The sequence below is a fragment of the Falco punctatus genome, assembly GCF_963210335.1.
Source record: "Falco punctatus genome assembly, chromosome: 7".
In the NCBI taxonomy this organism is placed as follows: Eukaryota; Metazoa; Chordata; class Aves; order Falconiformes; family Falconidae; genus Falco; species Falco punctatus.
Window position 1 is genome coordinate 65,855,507 of NC_137587.1, and position 25,752 is coordinate 65,881,258.

The 25,752-nt window shown below is 38.4% G+C and overlaps 1 protein-coding gene across 3 annotated transcripts in view; it reads left to right on the forward strand.

Annotated features, from left to right (window-relative positions):
- The first annotated feature begins 127 nt into the window (after nt 1-127).
- Nucleotides 128-25,752, forward strand: part of LRRC28 (leucine rich repeat containing 28) — a 91,685-nt gene continuing 66,060 nt past the window's right edge. For all 3 annotated transcript variants that reach the window (XM_080397240.1, XM_080397239.1, XM_080397241.1), the window contains exon 1: nt 128-24,856. The gene's annotated coding sequence lies outside the window, so the exon portion shown is untranslated. The remainder of the gene's footprint in view (nt 24,857-25,752) is intronic.

The window sequence follows — 25,752 nt, forward strand, 5'->3', positions numbered from 1 at the left end:
TCTCTTTCTTCCTATCTGATGTTTTTAAGGCTGCATTATCCAAGAAAAAGGACTTTGTGTCTATAAATGCCTTGCCCTAAGGCCTCAGACTGATGAGTTAATTTTAGTTCAAAGAATGAACATAATTTTTCATTCCAGCAAAGGCTCTTTCATGTTGATAATAGAAATGATGGCAAAACACAGCATATTCTTTATTGCAACTGCACACAACATGGGTGGACAAGCAGTGGTTCTTGAGTTCAACAGCAGGTAGTGGGAGAGGCAGAGTATAAACCAACACAGAAGGTGGAACTCCTGGAGCTGCCAGCATCGTAGTTGTCCTTGGATCCTGGGATTTGACTAAGGTAAGTCTTAACTTACACAGTTTTCTAGCAGAGGACCATTTTATGCATGTTTAGACCTTTGATGGAAAAAGGTATTTTTTTTCCCCAATGGTACCTATGCTGTGAAGTTAATTTCTCTCTTTAACCACGTATTTGATCTGTAATGAGGAAAATTTTAACCTTTAACCTGATTTTCTCTGGATTAAAGAAACAGGGTGGTAATGAGCTTTTTTGTATGAAAGAGTGAGATTTTTCTAGAGAGATCATCCACTTATAATATGCTAGAGAAAAAACACATAGTTTTCCATTTCTTGCTGAACAGGGGAAAACTGTAACTGAAGCTACTGGCTAAATCATAGCATATTCTGAAGGTGGTTGAGATCAGCAGAATAATTTCCAGCAAATCTAGCAGCCTCTGTCAGAAAAACATATTTTCAGCCTATATCCACTAAGTTAAGTAGTATTTCTGTTCAAACTGTGACTGGTGAAGATCTCATTTCTCTGAAACTTGAAGCCTGTCTCTGAATAGTAAGGAATGGGACTCACGGTGGGTTGGTGTTCAATACACTGTTTAAGATTTCTTTTCAGTTTTCTGGTTTTGACACACTTGTCAGTTGTGATAACAATTCAAAGATGCAGTGAAAATATGGGGGGGTCTAGATGTTAAATTCTAGAAAGGAGTGCTTAAAATTAATTATTCATACTCCAAATTCAAATAGTTCCAAAGGTAAAACTTTTTTCATGATGTATCCCTGCAACCAAATATGAGCAAAATAACAAGCAACATGTCCATCAAACAAGAAGAAGTTTTTCTTCAGCTAGGAAAAACTCTGGCTTTTGAAAGCTGTTATCTCCAGCTATTGTGTTATCACAAACCACTGATATTAGTTTTGGCTTTCATTTCCAAATCACAATGTGAAGTTGGTGTGGCAGGAATTCACAGCTGGAATCAGGCCTACTTTTTGTTCAAATACAGACCCTTTTTCAGATGAGAAAGTTTAGAGATGCTGAACACTGTTACTAGGTAGAATTTGCTTCAGGTTTTATCGATGGGATAGGAAAAGCAATATACTTTAACCAAAATGCTTTGACAGGCTAAAATTTCTACTTTCTTTTTACTTTTGTGATTCATTCTACAGTAAAGAAATTGCCTTGAATAGACTACAAAACTAAAATGTAGATGTATATAAGGAGGAGTTATGTGGATTTGTAATCCACAAGCAGATATGGCTGCCTGAATTATATCTTTATTTTACTTTTGTACTGAATTTCAGAGGTTTTTTTGTTTACTAAAGGAAATAAAAAGTGACTCGTCTTCTGAAAACACAAAGAATGTAGGAAATATGCTCAAGCGTAAGAACTATGCTCACCTACATTAATTTTATTCTTGTACTCATCTATGTGACCAATCAGTCTTCAGGGAATGGTTTTAAATTTTTTTTCAGTAGTTCATGCGAAAGGGACACTGGGTCTTCATGATGAATCAATTTGTTCCCTTTCTCCTATCCATCTTTGTTAAGAATGAGAAGCTTGTCATACTGACCTTGTTCCCTGGTAGTAATGTGTTTGGGGACAACAGAAGGAGACTCATGGTGGGTTGGTGTTTCAGTGTATTGGTCTATCTTACTTGATCTTTGTTTTGTCAGCTTTTTTTGTGGCCCTGAAAAACAGGCAGGGGGATGCAGGTTATAGCTTATTGTCTGGTCAACGTTGTTTGCCGTTTTAATTTTGTGTTGCAGAGAATGTATGCCTGCATGATACCCAGCTATTTCGTACAACTCTTTTAAAAGGCAAATTCTTTTTGTAATTTTGTAGTTGGAATCTGCTGCTTTCAGTTGGTTGATTTTTCTCATTATTTTGGCTTTACTTTCGGTTAATGTTGCATTGTCCTGTGAGAACAATGAGATGCTGTAGGACCACCTCTGTCACTATTTGCTATTATCAATTAAGCAGAGGAGTTAACTAAGAGAATTACTGATTTTTTTTTTTCCTACGAGTTAGAAATAAAACTGAAGCTGAACACATTCTCTTCTTATTTTTCACTTGCTGCTTTGATTAACCAAGAGGAGTGATGGTGGCACATAATCACATCTCTTCAGGCAGTGGCTGTTAAATCAGTGACACATCTGACATTTAGTGGAGGGAAAAGTCTGAAGAGGTAGTGATCTGAACTGCTGCCCTGGGAACTTTCCAGCAGTTTGACTCATCTGTCTTTTCCATCAGGCATTTATGTGACTCTTGTGCCTAAATATGTCTGAGAAGTGGAAAGGAACATAGATTCTAACAAGATGCAAAAAGATGCTCAGCCAAGAAGAGATCTAATTAAAAACTCACTCTGAATGTCAGCAGTTCCTTGAATTGCTATCAGTCCTTTTTTTTTATATTGTGGGTGCCAAATGAGACTTGTAAGTGAAGGCAATACAACATAGAATTCAACGACATACATTTCTTAGACTCTCGCTGGAGCAAACGGATAGAACTCAAATACAACTATTTTCCACCAGTATATACAGATTTATTGAAAAATACTGTTACTCTGAGTAATACAGTTAGCCCTATGACAGTCCAACTAAATAAGGATACGGTTAATTTCATCAAACTTCTCAGCTTTCATAAAAGCATTGCCTCTGGAGCTGTGTATTGAGACAGAAGTGTGATTAAGATAACTGTATTTGCTATCACATTACTGGGAATACAGTATCTTTATTGTAAATTACTTTGACTATACAGTGGTGATATATAAATACTGGTTGTTACTTGGCTATCATTGATAGTGAAGACCAGGTTCTCTTCAGCAAGGGGTTTTGGCAAGAGCTTGGCCAAAGGATTATATATTTTATTCCAGGCAAAGGAAACTGCTCTTACAGCAGAGCCCTAGAAATTTGCATTAGGATTTTTAAAAAGAAATTGCTCTAAAATCCTTAGATTACCAACCAAAGTCAGGAAAGAACACCCCAAAAGTGAGTAAGTTACAGTATTGCTACCATGGTTTTGGTTTTTCTGTTGAACCCAAGCTGATGTTTGTCTTTTCCGTCATTTATTGTGGAAATTTTTACAAGTCAAAGAATGTTTAGAGGGACTGAATAATCTGGGGTTACAGTATTAGTCTTTAGGGAGTTGGGGGGTGAGAGAGAGTTTTGAGGCTCAATGTTTTAAAGCTGCATTTACTAAATCTGAAAGTAAAGGTTGTAGAAGAAAAATAGGTTTCTCCAGATGAACTCATGCAGTTAGAAAAGAAAACAAATGTTTTTACATAAATGGTTCTTTCCTGTTCTTGGGAGACGGGCAAAATTATTTATTCTCGTTTATGTGATACTTTCCTGTTGAATGTAGCATGTGCCTACTGTGGGTCTTATACATCGACAAAGGTGATGTGGTGCTATTCATTCAGAGCCTGCTTCATACAAATTTTAAACAAATAGTACAATAAAATTATTTTTAATAACTAGTTTATGATTGGTTTTACATGTGATACTATAAAGCATTAACCTTTAATTTTGCTGTTATCACTTAGACAAACTTCTGAGTTTTCAGAGATCCATCTTTCAAATGCCAGTGATACTTCATAGAAAGGTAGATCTTGTTCCTGTAGTGGGATGAAATCCGAATGCTTTCAGCCCACTAGCTTTAAAAGTCAAGGTTTAATTTCAACACTTGGTGTGTTTAAAATAAATCATTTGCAAGCACCTCCACATACTTTGAGTGGCAGTAACTGAGAGATGGACATTAATAATGTGATAACTGGCACTTTACATCTGAAAAATCAAATGGGTTTCACCATCTGACTGACTGTTCATGGTATAATGTACATTTAAGCATCCTGCCTGGTTTAGGGAGTGGGGACAGCGGGAGAGTAGGAAGAGGAAAAAAAGCATCTGGAAACTAGTACTGCAAAAATACTCTACGGAACACCAGAGAATATGTATATCTCCCTCTCTGTGAATACTCTTCTAATAAAATAGTCTGAATTCCAGATTAGGTGAGCAAATTGAAAAGCTGTACCTTTTTCAATCAGTTTTTTAAGCTGCTACTCTAATTCAGCAGGTACTTCACAATTGACATACAGTAACAGAATAGGATAATCTACAATGGTAGACTATACTCACCAAAACTTCAGGTAATTGTAAGGTAATGCACAGACACTGCTCTGTGTTAAACATCAGTGTTTCTTTGAAGGGGGAAAGAGATAGAGTTTAGAATTCCTATAACCTAAGAACTAGCAATGTTATAACAATGCTTTTCTGAAAGGTACATTGTACACTTGCAGAATTTATTTATTCCATAAGCTCCCATCTCATTGTGTGGTAAGTAATTTCATTGGTTGGATAGCTGGTAATCTTTCTTTGTGTGAAAGAGTAATTGTATATAACATACAGCATTAGTGGGTACTTTTAATGTGTTGTGAGTATAAAATCCATTTTCTGAAGCCTCAGTAGAAATCCTTCTAACAATATAGATTATTAGAAAATTTGTATTACTGAGAGGGAAAAAGAAAACCTTGGGGGGTGGGAGTGGTGAAGAAGGCTTTGACATATTTTTTTTTGTATCACTCTCCAAATCAAGCCCTGTGGAAACTATTCCAGTCTTTCAGAGCAGGGAGGTTCTTTGAGCTGAGCATTGATTAAAGCTGCTTACCGCTAAAGCACCATAGTCTCAACTTGCAATTTGTTTTTTTTGCTGAAGAGCCAGGCCATTTGGCACACTTGAACCTTATATCTGGAAAAACTTCTATTGAAATGGTTTCCAAACAGCTATGCTGGAAACTACCCCTGCAGCTGCTGTTACAATGCAGAATGGACAGTTAAAATAGTCCACAAAAACAGCCTATGCTAAGGGACTACTGGCCTCGCTTTTTGAATCCTGAATCAGGCAACTTTCGCAGCTTGGATTCAGCTTTGTGAGTTTTGTCTTTTTGTTAGATGCTGCTACTCAGCATCAGGTTAGTTTTTACAAAGGAACAGTTTGCACAGTTCTTATTGAAAAATCTGTTTCTAAAAATTGGTCAAGTTTAATAAATTTCTTCCCATTAGACCAGTAACAGCACATTATGGTGTAGAATAGTAGAATTTTCTTGCAGAAGGGAAAGATCAGCTTTTGAGCAATGTAATGTGAAAAAAAGCCCAACTTACTTTAGTGTTCTGCATTCTTTAAAAAAAAAATAAAACTGAAGTGAGCCATAGTATTTCTTAGACTGCTGTAGATGCTTTTGAAATAAAGTAAAAGACTGCACCTCTATAAAATCCAACAAGCTACTTTCATTTTTTTCCAGGAAATGTTTGTAACAAGTGATTGTTACTTTGAATACTGAATTTACCAAAGAGGGGAGGACTAGCAGGCTGATTTCTTGCTTTGTTTTAAAGAAAGAAAATAAACAAAATATAAAACATAATATTAAATCCTTAAAGGGAAATGTTACACAGCCCATTTTTTCTTTAATAACTAGCTGTACATCTTATTTTTCACTATGGTTCAATTAAGAGTAAATAACATAGCAATAGGTTAAACTGCTATTAAAATATTAATTGGAGATCTGCTGTTTATTCTATGTGACACCAAATATGGTTTTGTTTATTTGTAGCTGAAAATAGATTAACCTCCTTTGAAGCATGGGAATTCACTTTAAGTGTAATTAACACTAGGAAAAATCAAAAAGATCAGTAAAACTTGTGCTAGCATTCCTAAGTGGATCTAATTATCTGTCAGAACAAAACCATAGGGTTCTGCAATAAATGTATTAGTTTTCCCTTTTCAGTAAACTTAAGAAGGACATGCTCATTATTAAAATCACTCTGCTGAATTACTAAATGAAAGTAAAATTGTTTCATGTAAACCAGTTTCAGGCATGCCATTCAATATATTGATGGCTTACTGGTCCCTCTTATCCTGGTATAAATGCCTTTCAGCTCAGGGAAGCTGTGGGGAGAAGAAAAAAAGCATGTTTCCTAGCAATTATTTGAATATTGTATCATTTGCAAAGAATGGCTGATAGCTGGGCCCTGATCCCACATCATTAAATAGGAAGTGGTACAAGTAAGAAAGAGATGTTAAGTAAGCAAGAAATGAGCAAACCCATAGCAATATAACCTGGAGACTCCCTTTTAGGACTTGTATTCAGAGGAATAAAATTGAAAAAGATTATTTTTGTGAAGGAAGCAGTGACAACCCCTCTTCTTTTGTCTTGAAGTAGAGCAAATATTTTGTGATATCATAAATAAAACACTTCCTGCTAGCAATAGCAGAGGAGAGGAACCTCCCATTATCAGTGCCTGTGAACCAGCAGCCAAATTCCCAAGAGTGTAGGAGGGCTCTGGCAGATGGGTTCTGTCACTTGAGGAGATTATTGCTCCCAGTTATCTGCCAACAATTAGCTAGCGCTGTATCAAGGACAACGGAAGGGGACACATGCAACTTCTTCAGCTTCTGCAGTTCACAGACATGCGTGTCAGTGTCAGCTTAGACTGAAATAGGTAATGGTTAAATGTCTGTTTAAACTATAGAGCTGGCTATGAGTTCCAGATCTGAGCAGATGAACAGCATTCTATGCTGCTCCAGCAGGAACCTGGTTTCTCAGTCTTGTACATCTATGTTCGAACTGATGTCTGCTTGTGGCTACAATGTCATGATTCACAGCAGGGGAAAGTAGGGAAGTTAGCAGAGTTCGTGATGAAGTCTAGTGTCCCCTACAGAAAAGAGTACCTGTCTCCTATGACAGCAAAGTTTTCAGAAGTGTTGACAGAATAAGAAATAAATTGGATACAGGTTAATGTTAGATGGCATAGCTGAAAAGCGTAACTTTTTCCATGAGTTAGACTGCAGATGCCAGCATCAGATTCTCCAGCAGAATAAGTCAGCAGCAACTACAAATATGCAATTTATCTTCGCTGCTTGCTTTCGCACTTCCCTAGTTCTGTGGATGATTTGGATGAGCCAAGTTCCTGTTACTGAGATGAAGAACCCTGGTTTATTACAAAGAGTCAGCCAGAATAAGGTCTGCCAGGGTATAAATTGCCCATCTGAAAAGCATCTTTATAACATTGCCAACTCTTAGGCTAATGGTTGTACCTGGTTAGGTTTCACTGTGGTGTATTTGTGTGCCCTTTTACCCATTCTGTCACTTCTAGGTGCCCCTCTGTCTTGGTATCTTCTGGGCTAAGATCCCTGTATGTAGCCATTCTCATTCCTGGCCCTTCTTTCAGAAGCACAGTTGCTTTTTGTAAAAAACAGTGACCAAAACATTTAAGAACTTGTGGTCAGAGATGAGAGGGCAAAAATACCAACTCTTACACAAGCTAATTAATTTCAATTTTTGTTATGAAAGATGATGAAAATAAATCCTACTTATTACGAAACCCAAATCTTCTCTCAGTGGTCTAATATTAAAATGCTGTCAGTTAAGACAGGACATGAGTACCTAAACTGTATGTGCTATATAACATCAGGTGTTGCCACCTAAATTTCTTTATTTTAACACAGGGGAGCCGTTAAGAGAACATGCTTTGTGATTCTTTATTTCTGTTGTGCTGTCCCTGTGCCCTCAAAATTGTGGATATGTTATACTTTCTCTTGTATGTCAAATGCTTTGTTTACCTTTCAGCACACTTTAGACAGGCTTTTCACTTGCTTCCAGAGAAGGTTTAGGGCAGCAGATGGGTGATGACTGATCTTGTACACTTTCAAAGAGGTATGTGTAACGTCTGTGCTTCATTTGCTCAATTACAAAGGAAACTAAATTATTTGTGCATGTACATCTGAAATCTTATTTTTCTAACTGAAATGAAGCTAAGAAACATTTAACGTGGTCCTGCTCAAAGCAAATAATCAATTGTTACTTCTGTGTTCATGTTACTGAGTAGCGTTAAGTTCTGTTCTTGACTCATCAGTTACCCAATTAGAGCATTAGCTCACTTTCTAAGCCCTTGGCATTTGGGCCAGTCTGTAACTGGTACCTCAGTGGTAGCTATTTTAATCTTTACTATGATTACTAGTCACTACCTGGTGAAGTTAGTTCTTTCTTAATTTTATTCAGGTGCTATGCAAGTGGAAGGAAGCATTACTTCTGCAACTCTTCATAGTTATCTTAATTCAGTAAATGATAACTGAGCTCTGTGAAGGGGTTAGTTGCTATTCTGATATACTCTGTTTTGTGACATTTGTTTGTACATACAAATATATGCATCAGAAGTGCCTTTCTAGTTTGTTGTACTCAAGCACATGCTATTTTAGGCTGACATTTTCCAACCAGGCCTGAGGGAGTTAGATGTCTAAATTAAATTCAGTTTGACTGATTTGGACACTGAACATCTCTGAACTAAAATCCTAGTGATAGACAGTGGGTCTGTGTTAAAATTACATTATTAGTTCTTCAATAATGCAAAAATGTACATCTATATCTATTTTTTTCAAAAAAATGTCCATGTAATTGAATTGTGAATACAAATATAGGACTTGAATACTGGGATATTTTAAGTGAACAAGCAAGATACATACACTGAAAGTGAAGCTGCCATAGTGTTAAAACCACTGAGCTGTTTTTATTTGGAGATGATATAAGCACTTCCTACAAAAACACCTATGTTTACATCAACATGTATGTATTTTATTGAGTGACGAGAAAGTAACTCTATAGCTGGGTCTCTCATGAAAAAGAATTTCTATTTTTGATGGTTGGCTATTGATGGTAGAGATTAAATGTTGAAAACCAATGGCATTATACACGATCCATGTTAAACCTCTGATCATTGCTGCAGACTAGTATTATACCATGATATTCTGGACAGAAGTGAGAACAATAATTTGGTTCTATTCCCAGTTATGAGCATTTTTAGCAAATGATAGGAGTATTCTGAATCCCAGTTTAACCATCTCTCAAATGAGTTAAAAAAACCTAACAGGCTTAATGAGGCATAATAGTATTTAGGAAATGTTTTTTAGATCATCGTATTAAAGGTGCCACAAAATTGTAATACTATATTTTATATCATAAATTTTAAGGAAAGTACTAATGTACGTGTTTTGCATAGCATAATGGATGACATATATAATAAGTGTGAAATATAATTTGGGAAAGTTTACAGCAAATAGAACTGATTCAAAAATGAGTGTGAATATGGCCCAAATCTGCTATTGAAATCCAGTACAATTAGCTTTGTACTGAACTGTGACAAGTGCAACCTGGGGAAGAACAGCAGGGTTAAAGAAATGTGTCTCTGTCTGGTGCCTGCTGTGTTGTGTGGACTCTGTATTCAAAATGCTCTTTAAAGAACACAGTCTGGAAGGGCTCAAGCATTGAAAAACAAAGGAGACAATTCCAAACAAGGCTGCCTGTGTGCAGCTCTGTTTCTGGTATCCCCTTCTGAAGGTTTCAGCTGAAGTACTCTGCCTCACAAGCAACTTCAGATTAATATCTTTTATGGAAAGAGCTATAAACAACAGGCAAATGTCTTGAATGCTTTTCAGTGCTGGGGAGAAGTGTTATTATAAAAGTCTGACACCAGCTGACATTGGACACCCTGGTAAGGCTAGTCTACCTCAGGTTATCATCATTTTGCAGGCTAGCATAGTAGAAAACAACTACAAGACTGTAATCAATTTACTTCCCCTCTCTAAACTGACTGTGCATTCAGAAGAATTGTACTGAAAAAAAAAAAAAAAAAGATGACCAAAATTTGTCTGTTATAGCTGTTTCTGCAGTCATCTAAACCAGTATGAGCAGTTACTCAGTACAGCCTGTAAAACTTGAAACTGGGACTGAATGCATTTACATTCTAAAGGTTTAGGGAAGATGATTATTTGTGGTCTGTATGTCTTTGTGAGTATTAGGAAGTCTAATAGAAATAGTGGTGATAATGACCTCAGAATGGACATCTGTGCCCTTGCATGCAGACCAACCAGCCACCACAAGCGTATATAAGCATTAAAACTTGTTTTGAAATGAATGGAAATTTAGGATGGGTGAAGTTGCCAACATATTCTACCTAAATGTACACTATCAGTTTGCTTTTGGTGCAATTCAATTACCATTTCATAAGCCCTGATTGTTCTGAAAGCTGGTTTATCTGTGTGATCCCCTCTCATCAGCCCTGTTAATTAAGAAAATCAGGACATTGCTTTTAATGTCATCTACAACTGACTGTCTTTTGGAATTGACAAAAAAGTCTTTGCAGAAAGTTCTCACCTCAGGGAATGACTGTTCACAGGACTTCTGTGCTTCAGGATGTAGCCGAAAACATTTTTAATTTTGTTACCCTCTTTCTTCCATCAGCCGAACAACAGAAGGACAGTGTGACCACAGAAACTTTTCTGGCTGCAATAAGAGCAGTGGGTTTTCTTACCCTTTTAAGGAATTTCTCTTTGTGGTCTCGATGATTTGTAAATAGCTCCAGGAAATTAAAGCACTTAAAAATCTCAAGTGGACAATTTACATGTGCAGTTGCAGTTTTCTGGGAAAAGAGCTGACTAGCAAGCTGTGCCTAGAATTTATATGGTACTGCAGTCATCAAATATTGCTAACCTTATCAGCTGCACAGGTGAATTTGACTTTGGATTGTATGCCATCTTAAAATGTTTATCACTGTCACCACAATGGAGATTCAGTGCAGCTGTATAGTCCCAGCAGTGATACAAGTCTAACCCAGGGTTTATCTATATTGGTATGTTAGTCTGGAGCCCAAACTTTGATCACTGCACTGGCTATATATGGGTTCCTTCCTGTCTCTCCAGGGAGTGTTAGACATGGAGAAAGGCTTGTACCCAAGCCCTGTACCTAAGGGTTGTGTGGGTGCCAATAGTTGGAAATATACAGAGCCATCAGCAAGAGTGCTCTTCTGAATATAACACAGATAGAACCAATGGTAGATATGCCCAGAGCTGCAAATTTGCTGGAACAGAACAGAAGTGGAAGGGGTATGGTGCTAGCTCATGAGGGGACAGCCCCCGTTAAAAAACAAACAAACAAAAACCCCCAAACTACAGGAAAGCTCTAGCAGGCAATAGATGAGGTATGAAAAAGGAGGACAAAGATACTGTTGTTCCATTCACCATGAGTTTGGGATTGAATCAAGCCTGTAGTATCCTGATGTAACCAAAGCTCCTTTCTCTGCCGCAGTGCTCAACAAAAATTAAGAATTTTCTGCTTGGAAGACATTGCTGTGTTTCTTCCAAAGTTCTTGAAGCAAGAAAGCAAAACTCCTAATAATCTAATTACTAAGTTAAAATAAGAAGGCAAATACACAGAAAAGCACAAGGGAAATAAAATGGTTTGTTGGCTAAAACACTGGTAGGAATAATGTAAACTTAGATATGATAATTATCTTTTCTGATTAGTGCGTATTTCTACTTCTGTAATTTCACCGGACTTAATATCTAAGCCTTTTGAAGATAACTTATCTCTTCACTGAGCAAAAGAAGAAAAGTCTAAAGGATCTGAAAACAGCAGAGAGTGGCTAAGTGTCATGAACAGTGCTACAAGTTTGTTTATGTCTATCACATGGGTTGGAAAAGTCAAATATTGCTGCAAAGGGGTTTTATTTCCCTAGCATTTACTTTCCTTTTATAAACTTGCAATCCACAAATCTTTCATGGCCTTCCTGTCTCTGGTCACTTGAAATAGCCTTTTAAAATATGCATGAAACTACTTTGCTAGCAGCGCTCATATAAACCAATGCAATACTGAGCATAAATCATTCCGTGGAAATACAATCTTCCTCCTACATGTTGCATTTAACTGATCTGCTTGAACTGGATAGCTAGTGCATGCAGGAAGGTTAAAGGATATGGGCCTATCTTTATCTTTGAGTGACTCTGTCTGCAGCAAATGAATTAGAAATATTTTAAAATAATTTACTCGGTTCTGCAAAATCCCTGTTTTACCTTGGTTCCTTCTTGATACCAATTCCTATTAAATAAATGTAGTTTCTTCCTTGCAGTAATATTCGCTGGAGTTTTCTTTCATTGTACTTCCAGAGATGAGTCTGTGCAACCCCTTGGCCATTTCACAGTATCGCAGTTAGAGCTACAATGTGGAAAGCAATACTATGAAGGAAATTGTGGTGTTCTCTGCATTGACATGAATTTCAGTTTTACTGAGTAATGTCTTTTTTGCAAAAAGATCCTCCCCTATTCTAGCTTTATATAAATAAAAGCATAGAGAAACAGTACTAGCTTTTGAGTAGAGTTGCAATGTTGTTCTTAAAATATCTACATATTGCCAAGCTTTCTGCCACAGACAGAATTTAAGGTAGGAAAAGAAAACTGAAAAATCCCAAGAAAAATTTAAAAAATCAAATAGGACAATATGCTAATTGTGGAGGAATCCTAAACAGACATTAGTTAAGATGGGAAAAATTGATGTTGCTGCCCTCAAGATCAATGTTCTTCAGCTGCAGCAAAATTGTCCAGCAATTTACTCAAACATGTGGTTAGTTTGATGTTAACACAAAGCTAAGCCTTATCATTATTTTACGACCTGTCCCAAAGTAGCTGGGCATGTTATTTTTAGTCCCTCTATAGCTCTATCCTTTAACTTAGATGATGCTCATAAAAGCCACGGATTAGATGAGTAATACATAGCACAGAAAACTGCCAAGATGCCCGGAGAAAAATCAATATTCCATCAAAAGTACCATGGAAAATGAAGTAAGAGATTTTAAAAGTTGAGATATTTGACTTAATGACACAAATATGATTGCATTCTGTGGGATAAGAAAAAAATAAGCCAGCAGTAGGAATATCTTTTCTGAGGAAATCAAACTTAATAAATGCAATGTTGTATGCATTCCAACATGATTTATCTCATTGCCTTCAGCTGACTTCATTAGCCATATGAACCAGCTTCATTCTGAAGTAAAGGGTAGTTTACAGAGCAGCTTCTTAGCTATTTAGTTAATTTGGCAAGTTGATACGTCATTTATGAGACATAAACTCACCTACTTTGTAACAGTCACTGAAATGTTTAACAGAGGGGAAAATAGCTAATTTGTTCTTACTTTCATACCTGAGTTACTGTCGTTCACAGGAAAGTGTATATATTACAGCAACCAAAAAAACAATTTCAGCAGTATTTTGAAAAACTCAAATCAGCAACGTGAATGGCAGTAATCATTTTTAACATATTACAGAACTTCTGTTGTGAGTTAACTCCAGCAGGCAGCTAAGCACCACATAGAAAGAAAACTTGGGAGTTGAGATAAAAATTGTTTAATAAATGAAGGAGAAGCGGAAGAAGACAGAAATCCATTGCACAGGTTATTAATGAATGTGAAACACTGCATAAACAAACAAGCCAAGTGAGGAAAGCCTCTCCAGTATAAAGGACAGTGGCTGCGATAACCATACGGGCAGGCCTTGCAGATTGATTACATCACACTGCCCTGAGCCTGCCAAGGAAAGTGTCATTTGCAGGCCTCAATGCTATGCAAATGCTGTTCAGCAATAGCTAAGACATTAGTGTGCTATCAGGGTTGTTTTGGTCACAATTCTAAAACGCAGCACACTGAGCTGCTATGAAGAAAAACAACTAACTCAGCCAGGCCCAGTACATTTTTTAAATCTGCCAGATGCAAAAATATTTTTAAACTAGTATACAAACTGTGCAAAAATACTCTTCTTCCAATATTGAAATTAAACAGTTCAAGGACTCAAGAGTGCTGTGTTATAATTCACAACAAAGACTGAAAAATAAAACTCTCTTCTTGAAGAAGGAGAAGGAGCATACTTAAATATCTTAGCATGGAGCCACAGTACTAAATTTAATAGTGCTTTAACAAACACTCATTGCTAGTTCTTTGAAAGATGGTGCTTCTGCCTGAATAGGGCTTCCATGCTTACTTAACAAGAAAATTCCCCTTTACATGCTACATCTTCTGTGGGTTTTGGATTCTTCTTCTATTAGGTATTGCACAAACTCAAATGCTTTATGACAGCAGCAGAGGTCAGAACATTAAGACTTATCTATGCACTTATATTCTGATGCTTTTATCTACTTAACTTTGCTTCTTTCCCCTTTTGCTCTTACCTTTCGGTGTTGCTGATGTGCATTGATCCTTGACTTTCTCTTTCAGCAAGGAAAAGTACTGTCCTCCCCCTAAGGAAGTGAAGGAAAACAGTCAGATATTTTTCAGATGCAAAGGATTTGACATTCAGCCTGTATGGCTTTGAAAATCATGTACATGTGGTGAAAGAGGTCAGGGAGGGAACATCTGCAAACGGAAGTAGGAAAAAATTATGTGCTTCATTGACGGAGCTTTCTCTGCATCAGAGATGGCCAAGTCAGTGAGAGCTAAGCCCTGTCTTCAGCAAAATAAAACTTACCTTGTCATCAACCCATACAAACTTGACATATGCTATTAAATGCTGGCATGCTGTACCACATACATCTTCTGTGGAAGTGTGCTTCTTCATTTCTTAATATCAAATTATCAGTTTCCTCTCTTTCTCCACTTATATGTATTTTTTTATATATATACCACATATACTCAGTGCAAACTGGTTTCCCCAGTCTATAACAAGGATTGATTAATGCTACACAATGACCACATTAGTTATAGTAGCAGCAAAATCACTGTCCCCATAAAGGAACTCAGGAGGCCAACTGGCCCACCCCCATTCTGCTTTGAGCAGAACAAATACAGTGTTAAATCAGGTTTCTCACTACCCTATTTCCCCTTATTTATAAATTATCTAAAATATAAGCAAGGGTGTGGAGATTGTCTATTATAATGAACAACTTCTCTGCAAAGTTCTGTGTCTACAGCTTAGAAATAGAATTCCTGTCAGATGGCTATTTAGCAGCCTGATCAAAGTGTTCAGGAACACACACAAGAGAACAGTAACAGAACTGATAAATCTAGCGCAAGCCTGTGTTTCTTTAACTATATACTTTGTTTTTCCTGATTTTTGCTTTATTTCCCTAGATTATATTAGCCTGCAGAACTTGGTCAGCTGTTCTTTACATAGGCAAAGGAAAAAAAAAAATTTCTATTCTTGTTTCCATAAAGTAATTGGGATGTGCCAAAAGAGTAAATGATTAAATGAATAGTCCCTTTGTTTGTTGAGTAGAATGTTAAAGTCATATAGTAGTTACAGTACTTAAAGAGGAAAAGTAATGATATTGTCTTGGAAGTTTTGTATCCCAAAAAACACCTGAGGGGTAAACATGAAATGAACAGATCTTCAACTGTGTCAAAATAAGGAATGAAGCTGTAGCAGTTTCATAGTTTACTTTACCTGATCAGTCCAAGGAACTATAACAAAGTGACCAATACATAAACAAATTCCAAGATACACATCTTTTATTGCAATTTCTATGGAGAGATTAACCAAAGCATTTTTACATGTTGTGCCAAGTTTTGGGTTAAAATAGTCTCTGCTGTGGTGCCTATGTGTCACCTGAAGCTGTATTTCCTTTGTCTACCAATATCAAATTCCTCAAGTTAGAATGCAGTCTGAATTATGGCTCTATTTACAGCTTGATTCTTCAAAACATTTACTGCTATGATTAGACTTTAATGTAGGGCATACTCCTGCTCACATACAAGGTTATTGAGTACTGGTGTGCTTGAGATACTGAGTACAAAAAAGATTATTTGATTAAAGCAAGAAGTAAATTTTTTTTAGAGATTTTTACCCCACATTTGATAATGGTAACAGAAACATACACTGAACCAATATATGCTCTAAAATATTTATATTCATTAATGTATTGACAAACTCAGATCCCAATTTAGTTCTTTTTTTTCCTGCAATGAAATAAAAGGAAAAATTGCTTTTGACTTTAAATTACAAATTCTAGCCCTGATTAAATTAGAAACATTATAATCTTGTGGCAAAATAACAAATAGGTGGGTCAAAGCATATTTTAAATTAGTCTTTCCTATTGTTCTAAGAGATTCACAGTAATTTACTGAGGACACACTGGCTGACTGATCCACCAATTCAAGGCAGGGTAAAATTAAAGAGAAACAAAAGTCCCATCTATGAAAATTCCTTTCCAGTTGCACGAAAGAACTGCAGCATTGGTACACTGACAGATGTATTCTCCAGCAGCCAAATTTTATAAGTGTTTTGTATGTGGTTGTCTGTTTCACTTCTATTTTATGAAAGCTACAAATATTAATCTAAGGATTATAATAAAGTAGCAGCTATACTTCTTTGGTAGTCTGTATTGGTAGGGCTATCTCTAATTTGTCACTCTATGTATCGATGGATTACTGTCATAAAGGTGCAATCATTCACTAGAGGGCAGCTGTTCTAAGTATATCAATGTGTATTTAAGAAACTTGAACTCACAGAGCATGACTTTAATGCTAAAAGCACTAGGTCACTAAAAGGGTTTAATAGACCTAATTACTTCACTGTTCCAGAATTATGGGGCATTAATCCCTGGAAGACAATGAAAAGCACATGACTGTTTTTCCTGTACCATTGGTAAAAAAAATAGTTTCAGTGTGAGGGTCTAGTTATACTCATCTGAAGTTACCCTGAGTCTCTATTTCAGATTTTGAATGGAGGCCAAATTAGCTTCTTTTGTCAGACAGAACATGTTAACCTGCTACAGGCATATGGTCTGGAATAGTTCCTAGGAGCAGAGCTGGTGCCAGGCACAATGCCATGTTGTCCAAAACACTCCTTACATAAGGAAAATGGGAGCTGGTAGCTAATCTTATGCCACAATTTTATAATTTGGAAAGGTCTTTATCAATGCTGTACTGCAAATGTGACAAAACCAGCAAGGAGGTAAGGACTCAAAAAAAAAGTACATATGCTAGTCAAGATTGCAAGACTCTTAACTGACCACTGCCTAAGAGTCTCCTCAAACCCAATTGTATGATGTCTTTTGTTACCTGTTTTAGCTCAAATATTGACTGTTAGACTTCCCAGTAACAAAGTGCTCAGGAATTCACATGAAAATTTTCTGAAAGGATACACAGAGCATAACAAGAAAACAAGTACCTTTGACTCTTCTAGTTTGCTCTAAAAATTCTGCATTTAACAGAAAGCAGTCTATTGAGTGTCTCCCCAACATGTGGAACACCTAGGCATATATTTAAGCTATTCCTAGTTTGCTCAATAAAAAGAAAGGTCAGACCCCAGCTTTAACCAGATGGATGATTTATATGAAAAGGAGAAGCCCTGCAAGATCTCTAAACGCAAATGGCCCACTGGTCTCAGGAACAGAAGATTTCTATATTTGACAGCACTATAACAGGATCCACAATATGCTTGCATAAATCAAAGAGCTGTGTATACACCATGCTTCCCCCTTTCACTATTTATATTCACTCGGAATGAAAAATAGCTCAGCACCTGCCCCATTTCTATCATAATGCAACAGGCCACAGAGTTAACACCTTTCTGATATGAATGGCAGAATAAAATTTCAAAAATGGTCGCTCTAACACAACCAAGATATCTGTTACCTTGCTTGGAACTTTTCCATAAGAAATACAAACATCTCATAAACATATGAAAATGTTATTTCAAGTATGTGTATTGTCACTAAAAAAAAAAAATTGCAACACAATTCCATTTCAAGATTACATGTAATAAAATTGTGGAACTGTGTGGACAAGAGTATAAAGATTTAGTATTTAATCAAAGGTTTTAAGTAAATTTATATGAACAATGAAGTTTTACTGACCATATGGAGTCTCTCTACAAGGTACGACTTTGTTCCAGCACACAGAAAAACATGAGACTTCTCCTTCAGAAATATAAATGGCTGAGAGAGGAGGAATAAAATGACATTAGGCAGCCATAGTCATATCAGATTAAGGAAATGGAGTAAATTTGGTATCGGGAATAGGAACAGCTTCAGAATAAGCTTAAAATCACTGTTTTCAGGTGAATGAATAACAACTTTTGGTTGATTAGATCCAATGAATCCTTAGAAATACCCAAGAATCTTTTGACAATTATTGCAAGCTCAGCAAATGTGTGGGTTGAACTGAAGTGCAGTGAAGATGAAAGGAAAGCAGATCTTGGGCCAGGCAGGCAGAGAGATAACCACAATACAGCCTCAGTAACAGCAGAGTGCAGTAGTAAAAAATGTTACTGAGGTCATATAAAAATAGACCAAAGAACATTTAATGTCATTTGCTGCCTGAAACTAATAAACATCTGTGGGCTGGCTAAATTTTCTTTCTAAGTTTTACTACTTTTCTAGTTTAAAGTGAAGCAAAACTGGAGAAAATACTCAAAGTGGCTTTAATTGAACCAAATCCACCAAGTTTAAGGAGTTTCACATGGTGAATTCCAAAAGGCAAAATTTTATTCAATAATGCATTTGTGACATACAGCACTGTTGATAAGTTGAAAAATAATACTTGGTTAATCAAAATTAATTTTAAAAGTCTTGATTATCTTTTCAACAAGAGGTAGCACAAAATATCTCCGTATCAGCTAGACGCACTTTTAACAGTCATTTAAGAAGGACTAACAACTGAATAAGCCATGGAGAGCTGGCTGATTTGTGGTCATCCCATATTGAGATTTCTCGATGAAGCGGAGGCAGAAATGTTGATTCTACCTATTGTTATATTTGCTTAGCGCATTAACAGAGGAATTTGGTTTCTGGGGCAGTCAGTGAGGCATTGTTCTTTTCCCAATTGAGATTAATTAGATCAGTGGGAATTTAGAATGAGCAGAAACTGCATGATCAGGGCCCAAATCCACTGCTCGTTTTTTCTGTGTTAGGTTTGTTCCATTCAAACTGCAGTTTGTCCAAACTACTAGTACTTTCCATTACTTCTTAGGAAATCTATTCCACAACATAATCAATGTGACTACCAGGAAATTTCCCACAAAAATTAATTCAGCCCAAACTAGTGATACTCTTAAAAGCTGCTATTTTGAGCAATGCTGATTTGAACCATACCAGCAGTACAAATAACTTTTTTTCAAATTAGCTTTTTCATTAGCATTATTGTGCCATTGAAACAGGGGTCAGTTAAAGTTTAAAAATACAGAAGCAAATAAACTTAAAACAAAAAGACTTCAGCCAAAGTCTAAATGTCTATGTTTAGACATCAATGGATCATGTCTAAACATTAAATACTGGCATGTTGGCACTTGCCATGCAGGAGCTCCATCTGCCTTCCACTTTTTGGTACTGCTGCAAAAGCCAGTTTTAAATAAAAGGTTTATGGAATCAAAGTTAGCAGTACTGTGATGAGTCACTGTAACTTTATCCCACTCAAATAAGACAGCTTTGTCACTACACAAAAATTACTAACTGGAAGTTAGGAAAGACTTTGTAAGAAGATTCAGGACTTTCTGGAAAACAGATTCTTTCTCCATCAGTAAAACTAGAACATTTTAGTGAGTTTATTTCTTCCTGGTATGAAAGGGGAATCAGTGAATGTATGTGTAAGTAAAAAAAAACCCTCCTATGGAAGGAACAGATCCTAAATTCTCAAAATTCATACCAATTGAGATATTGTATCATTGTATATATGAAAGCTGTATATACTGAAAAAGCGTTATGTAAGACATGGTACAGTGAAAACAAAGGTAAGTAGAATTAATAGAATTGAAATTCCAGAAGAATACAAATGCAAAAAATCTTAGCAGCAACAATCACACTGGCATATCTTGTCTCCAGTACAGTAGGAAAGTATACTTCTTAAAGTCTCAGTTTGCAGAATCTCGTGATGACACAAGGCCCTCAGCTCTTGTTTGAAGAAAAATGTAAGTCAGTAGTCCTCATAGATGAGGGGAAAAAAACACCCTCAGTGTCTGCAAGAGCAGAAAAATGAAATTGTGTACTCAACTGCACGAGAACTGTCAAAATTTTAAGCAATGTATATTTTCTAGGGATAAGCAGAAGTCAAAAGGACAGCACAAACCATCAAGCCCCCATACTGGAATCCTGCCATGTAAGGGAGAGCTCTGCCATTTTCCTAGAGTATTTCAAATATCCCAAGCATATGTTAAGCAGATTCTTCTCCTGTCTGACCACAGAAAAGAAGTTCACTAGCTGTGAGACCTGGCAGATGTTCCAGACAGTCCACTGAGTTACTACTGCTTTCCATGCTTGTGCATGTCATATGCTAACACTAGTACACACCAACCCTTCAGTAAGCAGAGCCTAAAGAAAGCTGAAACTGCATCTGTTGATCACTCATCTGTTGTTTCCTTGTGCCTACAAGATTCCTCCAACCCTCTGGACCTCTCTGTACCAGGTATAACTGCATGGGTTTCATGTTTAGTGTTGGATTTTTGCTTCACTGTAATTCTCAGAATACAGTGATGTCCCAGAAAACCCATCTTGTACTGCTAGTTAACGCACTAAAGAGTGATGGTTAACAACATTTGGTAATTATCCAACCTTAAAGGAGAAGCACTCTTCCTGTCATGCATCAGCCACACTAAAGTTTCCTGCTGCTAAAAAATGACTTTTAATTGCTCAGTGAATATTTTGATCATAATCCAAACTTACATCATCTAATTTAATGCACATGATTCAGTGTAAGTGGTATCCACAGTACTGGGTGGAAAAGACTTACCCAGGATTAGGGAGGCTGAACCTCAGAGTGTTCAGAACTCAAATTCAAAAGCTCAGTAAGACATTTTGGATCTCCTAGTTCTGTGAAATTGAGAGCTAGGAATCTTGTCACAAAAACCTCAATAAAAAATAATTTCTTCATGTTTCGCTTGGCAAAACAAAAGAAAATGGTTGCATAAAGGTTTACTATATAAAGATATTTCCAATTGCATCTTCTCAAAGTTGTTAGTCTCAAATAAAGACCTTGTGTAATAAATCTGGTAATGTATCATCACCTCTTTTTATTCACACCACATTCATCTGGCCTGTGTAAGTCTGCCACAAACAAGGGATCGCCAGTGAAGCTGTGCCCGTTCGCTCCAGCTACTGGATTTGTTCCAGTAAACCAACTGATGAAGATGCTCTTCAAGACACCGGCAACTGCAAATTACTTAAATAGATCTACTTCTTAAAAGCTGCACTTCAAAACAAGTTTTATGAGTTTCTTTATGTAGGCTCAGATAAGATCAGTCATCCTTCTGAGCAAGATGTAAATTTCAAGCCCCTTTGTTCCTTGCTCTCGATTGAACTAGGGTAAAGAAACAGTTAACATATACTTAGCAAAGGGTATCCCACTAGTCTCACTTGTTAAATGGGAATGACTTGGCAACCACGAGGCAACCTTAACACAAGATCAGATTCCAACGCCCCCTACTCTGCTCATCATTTTTAGCCCTATGACTACACAGGCAAGACTGTACACCTGTGCTGTGCAGGATCAGAGCTTCAGGGATTGGCTTTCAGATCTGAGAGAGCAGTGCTTTTTAGAAGCATTGCACAAAATTTGATGACACAAGCCTGGGAGAGCGTGATGACATTGGTTAAGGAGAAAAAAAATCAGACTGAGAATGAATGAGTGTGACAATTGCAAGCTATGCAAGACTAAATAAAGACAGAATCCCGAGTGACTGCTTATGGAGGAAAGATACAAGATAAAATAATGTGTAAACACTCAAATCACATTAGAAATTCTAATGAATATCATAAAGCTACAAGGTAACTGGCACTTACCTCTACATAGCTGATATGAAGCTGATACAACTCTAGAACAAGCAAGAAAAATGTAATATATTTGATGTGGGTGAGGATGTTTATTTGTCTTGGCAAAGAATAGTTCATCTCATTCTACAGACTTCTGAAAAGCAGTCTGGAGGGAATCATATACATTACTATTATCAGTAGGGAGAAGATACTTTAAATGCTGCTAGTAGAAACCCTCTCACTCATAAAACATAAAGGAGATTTTAAAAAAATATCTTTCAAATCCTCAGTTTTAAAACTCCCCACTGAAATATTGACAGACCCAGTACTTTATAAGTATTATTAATATCATTAACAGTTTCAGTGATCCTAAACTGCTCCTGTAGTTGTAGTTTACGTTGAATCCATGTGTATATTATGCTTTATAATCACTGAAGGCACACTCTGAGAGATGAATTTGTTTCCTTGACAGAGCAGAACCAAAGACATTTTAGCATTGCTGTAATCTCTTTAGTCCCTTTTTTGGTGTGAGCAGAAAAGAAGAAATAGACAAAAGGTTGCTCTCAAAAATATCAGAGTTCATTAATCTTATCTCCTCCCTCTTACTGTCCCCAAAAAATCCCCAGTGAAAAAAGCCAAAAACTTTGGAACCTATGTGTAAAGAAACACATTAAGTATCCTGCCTCTGTTAAGAGCTGGTCTGCAAAGAAGAAAGCTTCATCTTTCCTGTCTGTACTTTAGTGGACAAAGGCAGAAACAGTTTCTGTCCTGATCAATGACAATCCTGGAGAGGAACATTTGGTTTGACACATCACTGAATTCCCTTTGAGGAATGTGTTGCTAACTGTGCTCATATTCAGCTTCTACTTTGGTCTGAAATATGCTTAACTTGGAATTTCTCAAACATCTATAATGTGGGACCAAAGTGACATTAAGAAGTGTGATGTAATTGCTGTTTTTATAACAATGGTGGTATACAAGCAGGCCACTTTCTGGAGTTTAACATCTGGCTGAGAAAAACAATCACATCAATAGTCAAAAACATCAATCACAGTAAGAACAAATGTGTGCAATATGATATGATAATGTCCTGGTTTCAGCTAGGATAGAATTAATTTTCTTCTTAGTAGCTGATACAGTGCTGTGTTTTGGATTTAGTATGAGAATAATGTTGTTAATCAATACCAGTGTTTCAGTTGTTGCTAAGTAGTGCTTGCTTACTCCAAGTCAAGGACTTTTCAGTTTCCCATGCTCTGCCAGTGAGCAGGTGCACCAGAAGCCGGGAGGGACCTGAGCCAGGACAGCTGACCTGAACAAGCCAAAGGGATATTCCATACCATAGAACATTATGCTTAGTATATAAACCAGGGGAGTTGGCCAGGAGCCACTGATCACTTCCTGGGGACTGCTGGGCATCGATCAGTGGGTGATGAGTAATTGTATTGTGCATCACTTGAGTTTTTTTCCCCTTGGGTTTTATTCCTCTCTCTCTCCCCCCTCTTTATTACAATTAATATTATTGTTGTTGGGTTTGGGTTTTTTTGTTTCGGGTTTTTAACTTTACTTCAATTATTAAACTGTTCTTATCTCAACCCATGGGTTCTACCTTTTTCCAGTTCTCCTACACATGGGATGGGGTGGGTGGAGGTAGGGTGGTGAGCAAGTGGCTGCGTGGTACTTAGCTGCTGGCAGGGTTAAACTGTGACAGATGAATATGGAGAATTGTTGAATGCTGAAGGGTAAATTATTTCATCTCAAATTATTTCAACAAGATCCAATCTATTTATCTGAAAAAACAATCCCCAAAAGACTGCAAGTGGCAAGTAAGACCGATCAAGTATGCTTGTCAAAACCAATTATTGCCTTTCAAGTGCAGGAAAACGACAAATGAGCAACTAAGGACTTCTATTCTTTATTTAGAACTGAAAAAAAAGAGATAAATGAGTTTGCAATAAAATATCCTAAGTTTTTTCTCCATGTTGCTTTGCTTCAAGTCAAAGTTCTGTGAATACATCGGACAGAAGAAATGCCTTCTGCATGGTACTCATCTTCTACATTCAGATTCTTGGTTCCCCTGCAGACCTGCTATGTGAATCTTGTTGAGACAAGTTTATGTTAATTAGTCTGTGGGAACTAGAAAGAGGATTTCTGCAGCTAGGATTCCTTTTTTAGGTAGCTGATAGGGCTAATATTCAGTAAAGAAGCACTTTTTGATACCCAGTAATATTAAATATTCTGAGTATAAGGGACTTTGCTGTCATTAGAGTACTGACGTAACAGAAGAGCTTCCCTAGGATAGGGTTTATATATTGGGTCACCTCAGATGTGTAAATACACATAAAGCTAAAATCAGGTGAACAGCATGTAGGTAAACTGAGCTTCCAGAATTCCCTTGCCTGTTTCAACAAGTCAACTGTCGTGGGTAAAAACGGTTGTGATAGGCAAGTTGTGGGTGTAGGCCGGATTGCCTAAGGATCTGCTGTTAACAAAACTGCGGCACCAAAACTGGGCTGGGAAGATGGTCTCTGTCCACCACAACTTTTACCTGCAGATGACGTTCTCCCTCCAAAGCTGTTAAGCAGGGATAACTCTTGTTGACTCTGCATTATAGACCTGGGAAGATGAACCGCGCCTACGCACCGCCCCAAGCCCGCCCGAGAGGGAAAGACCCGCCCGCCCCCACAGCCGGTCAGGCCCTCACAGCCGGCCCCGGGCCGCAGCGGGAGGCAGGCGAGGCGCTGAGGTGGGGCGCCCTCCCATTGGCTGATAGAGGGCGATAGGTGAGGGATGAACTTGTGATTGGGTGGTGGACGGTGGGGTGCCTTGTGATTGGGTGAGAGGCGGGGGGGCGGTGAGGGGGCGGTGTTGTGGCGGGGCGCGAGGAGGGGTGGTGTCTCGCGAGAGTCGTGTGGTGGCCGCGGTCTCGCGCGGTTGCGGCCCGCTCCGCCCCGCCCCCGGGTGCCTGTGCTGGCGGCGGTGCCCAGTAGAGCCGCTCCCCGCTCCGGCGGCACCGGTGAGTGGCTCGTTCTGCGCCTGGGAGAGGGACAGCGACAGCCCGGGTCGGGTTCTGGGGTGGGTGGGCGGGCGGGCGTGGGTGCCTCCGCCGCTCTGCTCTCTGCGGGCACGGCGCCTTCACCGTGAGGGGAGGCGAGCCTTCCCGCCGTCGGGCCGAGGCGCTTTCCTCCTTGCCCCTCTCCGGCGCCCCGCAGCCCTGGGGGCGGCCTCCCGCCGCCTCCTCAGCCCTCACAGGCCCCTGCCTGTGGCGGCCGCCCTCACACATCGGCACAGCCGGGGCAGGCCGGTTCCCCTGCACCCACTCGTGACAGACCGGTCTCCCCCAGTTCCCGGGCCCAAGGAGCACAGCCACGGCGGCCCCGTGCACCCCCCCGCAGCTTGGTTCTCTTGTGCCCTGCGGCTCCTCCAAAGTTTTCGTCCGGCTGCCTTCGCGCTTTCCCCCTGCTCGGCTGGCAGAGGCCCGCAGGTTCGGGGGGTCTCCTCAGCCTCCCGCTGTCACCCCTTGGCCAGTCTGCCCATCGCCCCCGCTGCCTGTGTTGTGCTCAGCGCCGGCTTCTGTCTCCGCCATCCTCTGCGAAACGCCGGGGTCCTCCGAGTGCCCTGGCTCTTCACAGGCCATCATCACTGGGTGTTATCTGTCCTCATCCTCCCTTTCTGCCTTCCTTCAAGACCACGATTGTGTGTCTTCCTTTTTGGGAGTGCTGTGTCTTATCGCTGGAAAAAAAGATGATTTAGAGAGAAAAAGTTTGGCTGCTGGTGGAAGGGAGTGGGAGGTTTTTCCTTTGAAGTAAGAGCCAAAATAGAGTACGTTACGGAATTTGCATGTGTGGGCTTGCATGTCTGTGTATTCATGAATGCCATGGCTAAATGTGGTCCACTTGGTAAATGGAGGCA